This window comes from Canis aureus, chromosome 22 (assembly GCF_053574225.1).
Source record: "Canis aureus isolate CA01 chromosome 22, VMU_Caureus_v.1.0, whole genome shotgun sequence".
NCBI lineage: Eukaryota > Metazoa > Chordata > Mammalia > Carnivora > Canidae > Canis > Canis aureus.
In genome coordinates this window covers 44,633,332-44,646,741 of record NC_135632.1, presented here as the reverse complement: position 1 = coordinate 44,646,741, position 13,410 = coordinate 44,633,332, and positions in this window count along the sequence as shown.

Here is a 13,410-nt window from a genome sequence, read left to right as displayed (position 1 = left end):
CATAACCTGAACTAAAACCAAAAGTCAGATACCCAACTGACTGAGCTACCCATGAGCCCCTTTAGTCGAGTTTATATGGTTTATTTTCTCTCCCTTCTTAGGAGTATATAAATTATACTTTTTTTTTTTTAAGTAGTTGCCCTAGGGTTTTTGATATATATTTAAAATTAATCAAAGTCCATTTTCAAAAAACATCCAATGTAGTATCAGTACCACATAATAACAAAATAATCCTACTTCTCCCTTTTGTTCTTTGTATCATTTGTATCATTGTTGTTCATACCATATATAGGTGAACAATCCCAAGGGCAATGAGTGTATTTTTACACATATATACATACTTGCATTGATAATCTTATAGTTTCAATCATTATTATTGAACAAATTATTATCAGATTAGCTGAGAAAAGGAAAAATAGAAGCCTTTGTTTTACCTTCACTTATTCCCTCTCTGATGCTCTTCTTTATGTAGTTCCAAGTTTCTGACTCATTTTCCCTCTATATGAAAAACTTCTTTTAATATTTCTTATAAAGAAGTTCTCTTGGCAACAAATTTCCTCCGTTTTTTTATCCTTCACTTTTGAAGGATAATTTCATAAGACATAGAATTTTAGATTAGTGGTCTTTTCTCTCAAAACTTTAAATATTTCATTCTACTCTCTTATTGGTTGCATGGTTTCTGAGAAGTGGATGTAATTCTTATATTTGCTCCTATATGAGGTGGGTTTTTTTTCCCCCTCCCCTCTGTCTTCTTTCAAGATTTATTCTTTATCTTTGGTTTTCTGCAATTTGAATACAATATACTCAGGTGTAGTTCTGGCATTTCTCCTGCTTGGTGTTCTCTGATCTTTCTGAAACTGTAGTTTGGTGTCTGACCACTAATTTGGAGAAATTCTGTCATTCTTTCAACTATTTCTTCTTTTCTTTCTTCTAACTGGTTTTCCCATTATGCCCATGTTACAACCTTTGTACTTGCTTCACATTCCTGTTCTGTCCCCACCTCCCCGTCTTTTTTTCCCTTTTGTTTTTGAGTTTTGGAAGTTCCTACTTGACGTATTCTCAAGCTCAAGGATCTTTCATCAGCTTTGTCCAGTCTGATGAGCCCAGTTAGAGGAATTATTTCTATTGCACAGTTTTTTGTTTGTTTTTTTAAAAACTTTATTTATTCATTCATTCATTCATGAGAGACACAGTGAGGCAGAGACATAGAGGGAAAAGCAGGGTCCTCACAGGGATCCCAATGCGGGACTCAATTCCAGGACCCCGGGATCATGACCTGAGCCAAAGGCGGACACTCAGCTGCTGAGCCACCCAGGTGTCCCTCCATTGCACAGTTTTTGATCACTCATGTTTCTGTTGTTGTTGTTGTTAGAATTTTCATTTTTTTTCCTTACAGTACCTGTCTGCTATTGTATGTTGTCTACTTTTTCCATTAGAGTCCTTAGCATGTTTATATATTTTTAAAAGTTTATAGTGTAAACATTCTAGTGTCCCTGCCATATCTGAATCTGGTTCTGATGCCAGCTAGGTAGGTCTATTCAAACTGAGTGTTTGCCTTTCAGTATGGATTGTAACTTCTTTTTTTGAGACCCAAACATGATGTACTGGGTAAAAGGAATTCCAGTACATAGACTTTTAGCGATGTGGTGATAAATTATGGTGATAAAAGAAGCATTCTATGGTCCTGTGATTAGGTCTCAGTTTTAAAATGAGACTGTGTCTCAGCTGTGAACTACAGAAGTTCTTCTCAGTCTCCCCTCCTCCCTTAAATGGGACAGGATGGCTAGAGGACTGGAACTGGGTATTTCCCTTTCACCATGTGGAAGGCTAATGGGTGCTAGATTTGTGGCTAGTGAGAGTCTGATAAAAACCCCAATAGTTTAAGCTCTGGTCAAAAAGTTTCTCTTGAGGGCAGGTCCTATTAAGAAGTACAGAATACTCTCACATTTCAGAATGGTTACTTTCCCCCTCCCACTGCTGGAAGCACAGAGGACTTCTCTGGGATAACTCACTGTGAGAACCAGGAAGGGCTCCTGGAGGTAAACTTACAAAAGTGTGTGGACTCTCCCCTGTGAAGTTTTTGTTTTTTGGGGTTTTAAAAATTATTAATTTGAGAGAGAGCATGAATACAGGGAGGAGAAAAAGGAGAGAGAGAACCAGACTCCCCACTGAGCAGGAAGCCTCACATGGGGCTCAAACCCAGGACCCTGGGATCATGACCTGAGCCAAAGTCAGACACTTACCCACACTTAACCAGCTGAGCCACCCAGGCCCTTTAGAGTTTTTAATTCTAAGACTTAACCCACTCTGAGCCTCCAGCAATTTGTCAATTGCAATTCAGGTTTTCCTACTCTGACACTGGTTCCTGTAGAAGTTTCTGTTTATGAATTTCTTTTCCAGTAAGTTATAATTATCTGGTTTACCTGTCTCTCCAATTTTAGGGACAGCAGTTTGCCCTATCACCTTACTTCCCTGATGGATCTATAAGAAGAGCTGTTGATTTGTTGATTTTTTTTAGTTTGTCCAGCTTTTTACTTGTTAGAACAAGACCAGAAACTGGAAATCCTACCTCCAGTTTTTATTTACTAGCATCATTAATTCTCAAATGTGAGAGAGATTTGAGATACCATCTAGTACACTCCTATAGGGAATTTTCAAGGACCACTTCCTATTCCTGCCCCACCCTCCCCACCCCCCCATCCCCAAACACCACCTTCTCCTCCATTGACAGATGATTGCCAGTGATTGTCCTGAACACTTCCTATAAGGAGAGTGTGTTCATTCCACTTAAATTGCTCTGATGACTTGAAAACTCTTGTTACACTCTCTTTAGTCTTAGTTGTACACTTGAATGATAGCAGGTATAAGGAGAAGAAGAGGAGGGAGACAGCCTATAAGTTCTCCCTGAAGGGCCAGAGGCAACCCCAGTCCTATCCTACAGTCTTTCATAAGGTGGTAGGGGTGACTAGACTGCATTGGGTGGTCCGAGGCCAGCAGTGCATGCGGGTATTGAACTTACAGTCCCACATCAGTGAGGCCACAGGTTAAAGAAAGGTTACTAGAGTGATAATGATCCTGGGAAGGTTTCCTCCAAGAAAAGACCTGTTTGTGGGCCCTATAGCTTCATGAGGACCCTTTGGTATGGTGGCTAGGATCAGGGGTGGGAGTTACAAAGAGGATTAAGTTAACTAGAAACTTGAGATTACAAGGAATGTAAAGTGAAGCCAGTGGCATCCAGCACCTTAATATCAAGATTTGGGAATCATAATTCCTACTATGGAAGGTCTTTGGTTACATCTCACTCATCTGTCAGGAGTTTTATCATCTATTTTAGTATTACACATCAAGAAATGGAGGAATCCTTAAAAACCATCTAGTTCAAGCTTTCCCTTTACATAGATGGAGAAATTGAGGCCCAGAGGAGGAGTAGGGTGTTAACAAACAAACAGGCCCAAATGGAGTCACGTATGCTAAGGTCTACATCAGCAAACCAAGGCAATACATAGTTGAAGTTTCAGCCTCTCCTGGGAATGTGACCCTTAACCAGTCAATCCTGAAATACATGATCAGCACTTGTGAGGTAATCTGCCTGGTAGACCCCCACCTTTTCCCAAAGGAAGGTGATCTTGCCAGAAATAATCCACTCTGCTGGAAATTTCCTTTTTCTGCCCCCTTCTGCCTATAAAAGCTTTCCATTTTGTACAGATCTCTGAAGCTCCTTTCTACGGTTGTACTTTGGAGATATGCAGGTTTGGTTCTAGACCACTGCAATAAAGTGAGTATCACAATACAGGGAGTCAGATGGATTTGTTGGTTTCTCAGTGCATATAAAAGTTATGTATACACTATGTTGTAGTCTATTAACTGTGCACTAGCATTGTCTTTTTAAAAAAGTACAGTAAATAAATAGTACATATATAATCTTAATTTAAAAATATAGACAAGACATGAACAAATGCTGTTGGAAAAATGGTGCTGATAGACGTACTCAATGCAGGGTTGCTACAGACCTTCAGTCTGTAAACAAAAACAAAAACCAATAAAAATAAGAACAGGATCAATGAAGCACAATAAAATGAAATATGCCTATACTTGCTAGATGGGATGCTGTCTAATACATGAATTTCAAATTTACTCAGTCAAATTTTTATTTTTTTAACAGATTTGGTAGAAGTGGTGGGACTGGAGGGGACAGCTTTGAAGACAATGAGAAACACATGGTACTCGCAAACCCTTTGAGTTCTCTGTCTTTCTCATGATTTCCAAAGGCTGTGGGTAAGTTCCTCTCAGTTCTGAGCTCTGCTCTTTAACCAATTTATGGTTAAATTGATTTTCCAGTCGTTCCCACATTTGGAGCTGCTGGTTTAGACCACAGTTCCCTATTTGTATGGAAACCCCAGCCTTTGGTTCTGTCCCCAGGTAACAAACATATTGGGAACTGCTGGTAGTTTAGTCTGCCATTTCCCATTTGTTTGGAATTAGTCCATAGTGTCCATTCTTTGAGGTGTGCTGGTTCAGTCCTTTCCCCAGTCCCTAGTTCCACTTTGGGAATTGGTGGTAGTGGACGCAGGGCCTTCTCTTGTCCAGGCCACAGTAATATCTCTTAGTTACTGCTGCTGTGGTAAGGTACACACATTTGTTTGTCTTGTTTTCTGTCGATAAAGGGTATTGCTAATGGGGATCTCAGAAGCCAAAATGTTATAAAAATTGGTGAGCATGGTTTGAGCATTTAAAAGCTGCTAAAGCACTTACCACCTAACCCAAAGACTCGTATGTTATGAAGGATTGGTCATGGAATGGGTTGCATTAACACTAGGTCATCCTTTGACCCCAAGAAAATTAATGTGGTACACTAAAATATCATACAATTCCCAAGTTCAGTTCAGTTCTGAGAGACCCAAAGGCTTAGCTTTAATTAATAATAATACATAAATAAATATATAAGTATAAACATATATATAAATAAGTACATATATGTATTTGAAGTGTCAAGCACCTTGCCCACAGCTAGCACATAGCAGCAGGTGCCCATCAGATACTAAAAAATAAAAAATAAAAAAAAGGGAAAAGAAAAACTGGCCAAATCTGCTGGATACCAGAGCTATACTCTCTAAACCTGCAGATGAGATCCTGGGAAAAATGGCAGAAGCTGGCTAAAAGAATTCTTAGCAAAGTCAGTTCCCGCCTAGCTCTGTGTGTAGTACCTGGTAGACAAAAATAAAATTTCATGTTGTCCCTTTCTAAATCAGGCCTTTGGTTTTTGATGTTTGGGAGTAGCTCTAGATCTTGTGAAGATAATATCTTTTGTATCTCCTTCTTTGTGTGCATCTCTTGGGTCCATGGGCTTGTTTAATACTGCCAGAAATCTCAATTGAATCTTAAAATATTTGAAAAGATTTAATAACTCTATGATTAAAAATTTGACCAAACTGGTAGCTAATATTCTAGGCTTGGTAGGATTTTTCTAAAGCCTTCTCTAAGCTAAATGTACCCAGAGAGAAAGAAGAACATTCCAACATAGGTGTGTGGCTGTGTCAGTCTTTCAATATAATTCAGACAACAACCCAATTATTTGAGGAATTAGAAGCAAGTATACTTACCTACAAATCTTTGCAAGACCAGAAATGTAGCTCTAGAAATAATTCAAGGTCCACTTGTCCTTTTTAACAATTAACCTCGCCTATTCATCTCCAAAAATATCTAGGTATTGTAAAATTCTGGCCTCCCAGAGCAAAAGTCCTTGGAGGAATTTGCATTCTTTCCACCTTTGAGATGTAAAATTTCTACCAAGTCTTCTCCAGGAATCCTTCTTATCTAGGCCATCTTCTTGAAATGCAAACTTAAGGGAGGAAATTCTTAACAGAAGAAAAACTTTAAAAGGGGAGAGGCTTTAAAAATACAAACTGCTATAGAAGCACTCTTGCCCAATACAGTCCACAGCTTCCATGAGATCACTTTGTCAAGGACAAAAGCAAATCTTAAGTGTCTTTTCCACAAATATTAACAGAAAGAGCTTTGACCATCTAAGCAGCTAATTATTCCAACTCTTCTTTTAAAAGCTAGTGAGTTTTGCATTATTATACCCATCTCATGGCTAAAAAAACGTTTTGAAGTTTTTATTTTAATTCCAGTTAGTTCACATACACTCATGGCTAAATTTTTAAGATGAATATTTTAAGAGCTCTGTGTCTGTCTAATATGTTTATGTAGATATGTGGTATTTTCTACCTCTAGATGTCATTGCCACAATTAATTTGCAAAAGGCCATATTTAATTGGCTTGAAGAAGATCAAGCACTTACATGAAATAAGGATTTCTAAAACTCTTAGAAATATAAAAACTTAACCCAAATATTTTTCATGTTCTGTGATCTAGGATCAATCTTTAGTAAATAAAAGCTGGTTTAAGATTGTTAGTTTAATTAAAACAGGCATATCTCTACAGTTATCAGCATTAAATATAATACTTTTGTTCTATCTGAATTTGCTAATCAAATAAGTTCATTTATTTCTTACAAAATTTGTCAGCCAGAAAAATCACTTAGTATGATGACTGACTTTGTCTACTGTCCAGTTTTTGTAGGTAATCTAAACATAATTGTTAGGGGAACTTTTCAGCAAATAGTTTCCAAAATATTTTAGTTTCTCAAAACTTTAAAGTTTTGCTATTTGGGGGCACCCAGATAGGTCAGTTGATTAAGTACCTGCCTTCAGCTCAGGTCATGATCTCAGGGTCTAGGGATCAAGCCCTGAGTCAGGTTTCCTGCTGAGGGAGCCTGGTTCTCCCTTTCTCTCTGCTGCTCCCCATGCTTGTACTCTCTGTTTCTCTCTCAGATAAATGAATGAAATCTAAATAAATAAATAAATAAATAAATAAATAAATAAGTTAATAAAGGTTTGCCAAGTTAAATGAGTTAAGCCAAATTCATTTTTGAATACCCAGATTCTCTCTAAATAAAATCAAATACTAAAACATTACTGAAAATAGGTTTATCCACTTTTGGCTCCTTTTTACAGAGGAATTAAAGATTTGGATCTATTGATAAACATGTTTTGTGTCACACTGAAAAATAAACTATGAGAAAGCATGTGTTTCCAGAAATTATAAAAACTATTTATAAATTTGCCAGTAACAGACCATTCACAATTGTTTAAAACTACTAGAAATAATAAGGGAAACATCTCTGTGGGGCGACCTGATCCTGTGGAAGCTGGGTGGTGCAGATGGTGAGAGAATTCACCAGGGGCAGAAGAGTGGAGGTAGTTTATTGAATGATTCACAAAGGAGGAGTGGACAGGAGCAAAGCAGAGTCTACCTGGAGGCAGTAGTAGTGGGGGCCTATAGTTAAGGGGGAAGGTGAGAAAGTGGGAATGTATGGAATATCCCTTTCTTGGTACCTGTGTCTGAGTGTAAGTAGCCCATTGGTCAGCTAGGGCTTATGGCTATTTTGAGGCAAGTCACCTATTGGGCCTGTTTGCATTTAGCTGGAGGGTTGGGATCACTGTGGGCCCTTCTCCCTGACCTGCTGCCTGAAAGTGGCCTATACAATTTCTGCATCCAAGGAAAGCAGGATGTATGTTTTTGCTAAAAGAAATTATGAGAAATGGAAATGAATTTTTGTTGAGGGAAAAGAAAATAATTTTGTCCTGAAATTTAAGCTCCCCTCCTCACCCAGAATGGGAAAGAAAAAAACAGGACAAAATGTGAAGAAGAAAAAAAAAAAAAAAAAAGAATGAAAAATGTCAGAAGGCTTATAGAAAAGAAATCTTGGAAAATAATTTTATGTGTGGTCAACTGGCTAATATTGGGATGGATCTAAAAGTACATTGGTATAAAGTTAGAATTGGTTTCATCTCTGTTAAAAGGACAAAGTTTTGGGCTGCCTAGGTGGCTTAGTTGGTTGAGCGTCTGTCATTGGCTCAGGTCATGATCCCAGAGTCCTGGGATGGAGCCCTGCCTCAGGCTCCCGGATCAGCAGGGAGTCTGCTTGTCCCTCTCCCTCTGCTTCTCCCCCTGCTCATTCTCTCTCTCTCTCCGAAATAAAATCTTAAAAAAAAAAAAAAAAAAAGAAAGAAAAAAAAAAAAAAGGACAGGGGCACCTGGGTGGCTCAGTAGTTGGGCATCTGCCTTTGGCTCAAGGTATGATCCCAGGGTGCTGGGATCAAGTCCCTCACTGGGCTCCCCACAGGGAAACTGCTTCTCTCTCTGCCTGTTCTCTGCCTCTGTGTCTTGGATGAAGAAATAAATAAAATCTTAAAAAAAAATTTAGAAGGACAAAGTTTTCCTACACTCTTTGCTCTTTAAGTGATTATAATTTTTTTTTTAACTTTTAAGTAATCTTCCTAGAAAACAAAGATTTTGTCTTGTCAATATAATTTCTTGTGTTTCATATCAGATCTTTGATTACTGAGTCTTCTCAGATGTGAGAAAACTGAGACTTCTTTATTAAAGGAGGTAAAGTTTGTTTTACAATTATTTAACTTTCTGTATTTGCCTGTGAAGTTTTTAATTATCACTATGGTTAAATAGATAACTAAATATTCTTTCACTCTGAACTATGATCCTATTTGACCAACTGTTTTTATAATCTTTTATTATTTTTTTTAAGATTTTATTTATTTATTCATGAGAGACAGAGCCTGATGCGGGACTAGATCCCAGGACCCTGGGATCACACCCTGAGCCAAAAGCAGACATCTGCTCAACCACGGAGCCTACCTTTTGATATTTTTGACAAACTTCCCAAAAATCAAATGCAAAATCTTTTTTAACCTCTAACTTACTGTGGGGTATTTCAGAGGGCCTCTGGAACATCTTAAAAGGTTTGTTCTTGGAGCCCTTGGCTGGCTCAGTCAGTGGAGCATGTGATTATTCATTTCAGAATCATGGGTTCAAGCCACTCATTGGTGCAGTTACTTGCAAGAAAGAAAAAGAAATAGAGAGGGGTAGAGATAGAGGGAAGGAGGGACAGAGGAAAGGAGGAAGAAAGAAAAAGATGGATTTTTCTCTCTCTACTTATAAAAAGAGTTGTTAAACAAATTAGGTTTATTTTATGTTAAATTACAGGAGAAGTATTGTCAAATAAGAAATAATAGTAAGCCCTCTTTATGTTGTGTTTGTATAGTTATATATAAGTGTTCCAGAAATTGTGTGAAATTCCTGGAAATCTGATATGTCCTGGTATAATGTTACCAGTTGTAATTATAGTTACTATCTTAAAATGTATGTCATAGAAATAACCAAATTTCCTTGTCGATCCATTATAATAAGCTCTCATCAGATCTTTATGGCCATTATAAGTCTTTATCATTTACAGAGAGTTATTTCATTTCACCCAAATGCTTTTGCCAAGGTGTTCTCGTGAAAGTGCTTCATCATTTGGGGCACCTGGGTGGTTCAGCTGGTTAAGTATTGACTCTTGCCTTTGGCTCAGGTCATGATCTCGGGTCATGAGATCAGACCATGTGTTGTGTTCTACACTGAGCCTGAAGCCTGCTTGAGATTCTCTCTCTCCCCTTGCCATATTCCCATGTGCATGTATGCACTCTCTCTCTAAAAAAAGGAAAAAGAAGAAAAAGTGAGAAAAAGTGCTTTATCTTCAAGGAGATTCAGGGAAAGGATGTTGTAAAGCACAAGTTGCTGATAACTTTAAGATCATAAAACAGAACTGGGTTAAAATTTTCAGAACTAATGGAAAAACTAGATTCAAGCAAAATGATATTAATTACATGAGTCTGAATGAATGGAGGAGGATGATTATAATTTTTTATGACTCTTTGTTTGAAACATTGCTGGTCCTTAGTGTTCTGTTTTTCCAGATTTAAGGAAACGTTTTCTTTTAAGCGACCTAAGACTTACTTGGTAAAGAACACCTGTGTAAACAAAGATGAAACATTTACTTTTTCTTCCTCTTTGATCCCTCCAGAATTCAGAAATTTTTGAGTATTCTTAACATACTAATATAATTCTTTATTTGCATAAGTTCAGTAGGAATCTGGTCTCCTTGTAACAGGACATAATTTGAAACATTGACTATATTACCAAAGCTTTGACTGGAATGTTATATTTGAGAGAGATATGTATAGACTCAGGAATGACCACAGCTTTAAGGAAATGAAGTTGATTTTATGAAGCCAATGAAGCCCCTTGAAAAAATCAGCCGGGTACTCTACTTACAGGGTTGCTGGCAATCTTAAAAGCCTGGAATTCTCAAAATATTTTGGGGACCTCAAGAAAGGAGGAATTCACCCAAACTATAGGTATTGCAGCTAAAATCTAATCATGAGCCCTTGACTTGGCTTTCTGGCCTCAGAAGTTTTTTTGTTTTTTAAGATTTTATTTATTTATCTGAGGGAGAGAGAGCACGGGGGTGCAAACAGTGGGGCACAAGAGAGGGAGAGGGAGAAGCAGACTCCCCACTGAGTGAGGACACTGATGTGGGGCTCCATCCCAGGACCCAAGGATCATGAACTGAGTCAAAGGCAAATGCTTAACCAACTGAGCCACCCAGGTGCCCTGCCTCAGAAGCTTTTAAGAGTTCGATAGAAATTCCTTATAAATAGTTTAAGCAAAGTAGTCTTTAAAAGGAGCTTATAGGGGTCCTTGGATGTCAGTCAATTAATTAATTAATTTGTAAAAGGAGCTTATATGGCCAATCATTATTCTTACTGCACTTATATAAATAATCAGGCTGAGTTTAATGCATATTAGTTTTACTGCAATTATCTTTAGTAAAAAAAAAATGGAGGTAATTGCAGAGAGAAAAATTATATGTGCACCATATAGATATTAGATTCTAGTCCTGTTAATTGTCTTTAGGATTAGTTAGACACACGTGAACTAGACTAAATTCTAATTTCCTCAGGTATCTGGCTACAGCTCTCCAAACCAACATTTCAGTTTCTCCCACCCTTCTGATTTGGAGTTACTGGGAGCAAAGTCTGCACTTGAACCTCCTTGGGAGGGAGGATAGATACAGGTCCTCCTGACCACCCAGACAGCAGCCAGACTTCAGGGATTGAACCTCATGGTCCACATCTCTCAATTATAAAGGGCTCTTTCAGGGTCCAGGGACTGCAGGCCACCTAAGTGCTCAAAATCAAACCGATGAAGAAGAGAAGTAGCTGACATCAATGTAGACTGCTTCCACCCAAGACACCAGATCAATACTTCCTAGTTTAACTAAACGCAAAACACTTTCTTCTTTTCTTTCTCTTACTCTAGCATTGGCCTGGAAAAATAACACCATCATCTGTATCTCCTTGGCCATTGGAAAGGGGGGTAACCTTGCAGACTATTGGATTTGTCATCAAAAGCTCTGACCTCTCCATGATACTAGAAGTGGTGCTGCCTTAGCAGGAGTGGTTTGTGCCCAACAGGACTTATCTTTGTCTGTGGTGGTGATCATCCTCCATGGGCCTAGGGATGCCCAGATTGCTGGCGTGTAGCCAGGCAGTGCCTCTAGCTGTTCACAAATACACACCTCACTGGTTGACTCCCCTGAATTTACATTGTCAAGTTAGTGAGGACCTACCTGGAGGCTTTCATTGTTCAGGATATGCTTCCTTTGGAGGTCCCTGTTTCCCCTAGTTAGGAATAGGTTCAGCTGAGGCTATGATCAGGAAACTCTCCTTACCTCTGGAGAGTATTATAGAATCTGCTTCCATAGCAATAGCTACCAACAAAGATCATTAGACTTGATGGCCAAAGTTGTTCTTGCTAATAGGATAGCCTTTATCTTTTAGCTGAGCAATGAGGTGACTGTGCTGTGGCCAACACCACAGGCTATACCTAGACTAGCACTTCCGAGGAAGTTAAAACTCAGTTATACGACATCACTGAGCAAACAACTTGCCTTAAAAAGGTGACTCCTTCTACAGGATCTTTTTTTTACTTATTTGATTTTGATTGGTTTGGGTCTTGGGGACCATGGCTCTGAAGTGCACTCCATACATTGGGAATTATTGTGCTTACAATAATCATAGTAGTCTCCTTGGCATGCTGTGTTCTCTCAAAAGTAAATGCATGTTAGCAGCCACTAACCACCAAACAAATGATCTCCCTAAGACTGGACTGTCAAAAAGGACCAAAGAGAAAGATGAACTAAAAAAATGTGAACCTGAAGTTATGATCTGTGAACACTACAGAGATTCAGCAAAAAATATCATGACCAGTGACTGTCACAAAGAAGATAAGTTAAAGCTGTGAGAACTATAGCATGGTAGCTGAGAGTGGCATTTAATGCCTTACATTTTTAATCACATCTCTTGGTTAAGTTTAGAGTCTGATTAAAAGGAGGAATTGTTAAAAAAGAAAAAAAAAAAAGAAAGAAAGAAAAGAAATAATAGGCTCAAAATGGAGTCACTTGTGCTAAGTCCCACGTCAGCAAACTGAGATTTAATACCTGATTTCATTGTAATTTCAGTCTCTCCCAGGAATGTGATCTTTAACCAGTCAATCTGGGATTACCTGGTCAGCACTAGTGAGGTAATCTGCCTAATAGATTCCTACCTTCCCCCAAAGGAAGGCAACTTTACTGGAAACAATACATTCTTTGCTAGAAATTTTCTGTTTTCTGCCCTTTCTGCCTATAAAATTCTGCTTTGTACAGCTCCTTGGAGCTCCTTTCTACTTGCTAGATGGGATACTACCCAATTCATGAATCATTGAGTAAAGCCAATTAGATCTTTCAATCTACTCAGTTGATTTTCTTTTTTTTTTTTCTTTTAACAAGGGACAGACTCAGGATCACAGTGAATCAGTAGCAGAACCCAAGCTTCCTGCCTGCTAGCTCCAGCTCCCTTGGCTACCTTGGAGCCAAAGAAACAAAAATCTTCTCCTTGACTGGAGTAAGAAGATGATTCGGACTGAGGACAGGCTTATGTTTCCATCTCTGTTCTTTCCCCATAGGGGAACACCATATTGGGCAGTGGCACTAGCAGCATCTGTTTTCTTACTAGTTCAATTGAGGTTGATGCTGAGGACAAACACATGCAAGAAAACTAGGTAAGGAAGAAAAGATAGAGCTGGGGACAGTGATGAGACTGGTAGGGAACTTGGGATGGGGCAGAGAGGGAGGTGCTCTTCTTTTGCAGGGTCATGGTGCCTTGCCTCTGCCCTTCACAGTCTGCCCTCCCTTGACCTGCTCTGCATCCTGGCTGACTAATAAGGAGCCAGCAGCTGTGATGACCAGGGGCCAGATATAGCCATGCCATATCCAGAACTGCTCTGTACAGCCTTGATTCCTTGCATTCCCTTCACCTGTACTGCTCAGCCTCTCTTAAAATGGTTCAAAATTCAAAGATGAGAAGGCTTCCCCATGTACACACAGGCAAATATGTGTGTGTGTGTGTGCATGCACACATATATGTGTGTTTTTCCCGAATGCCATCTTTAATCCTATCATTCCCC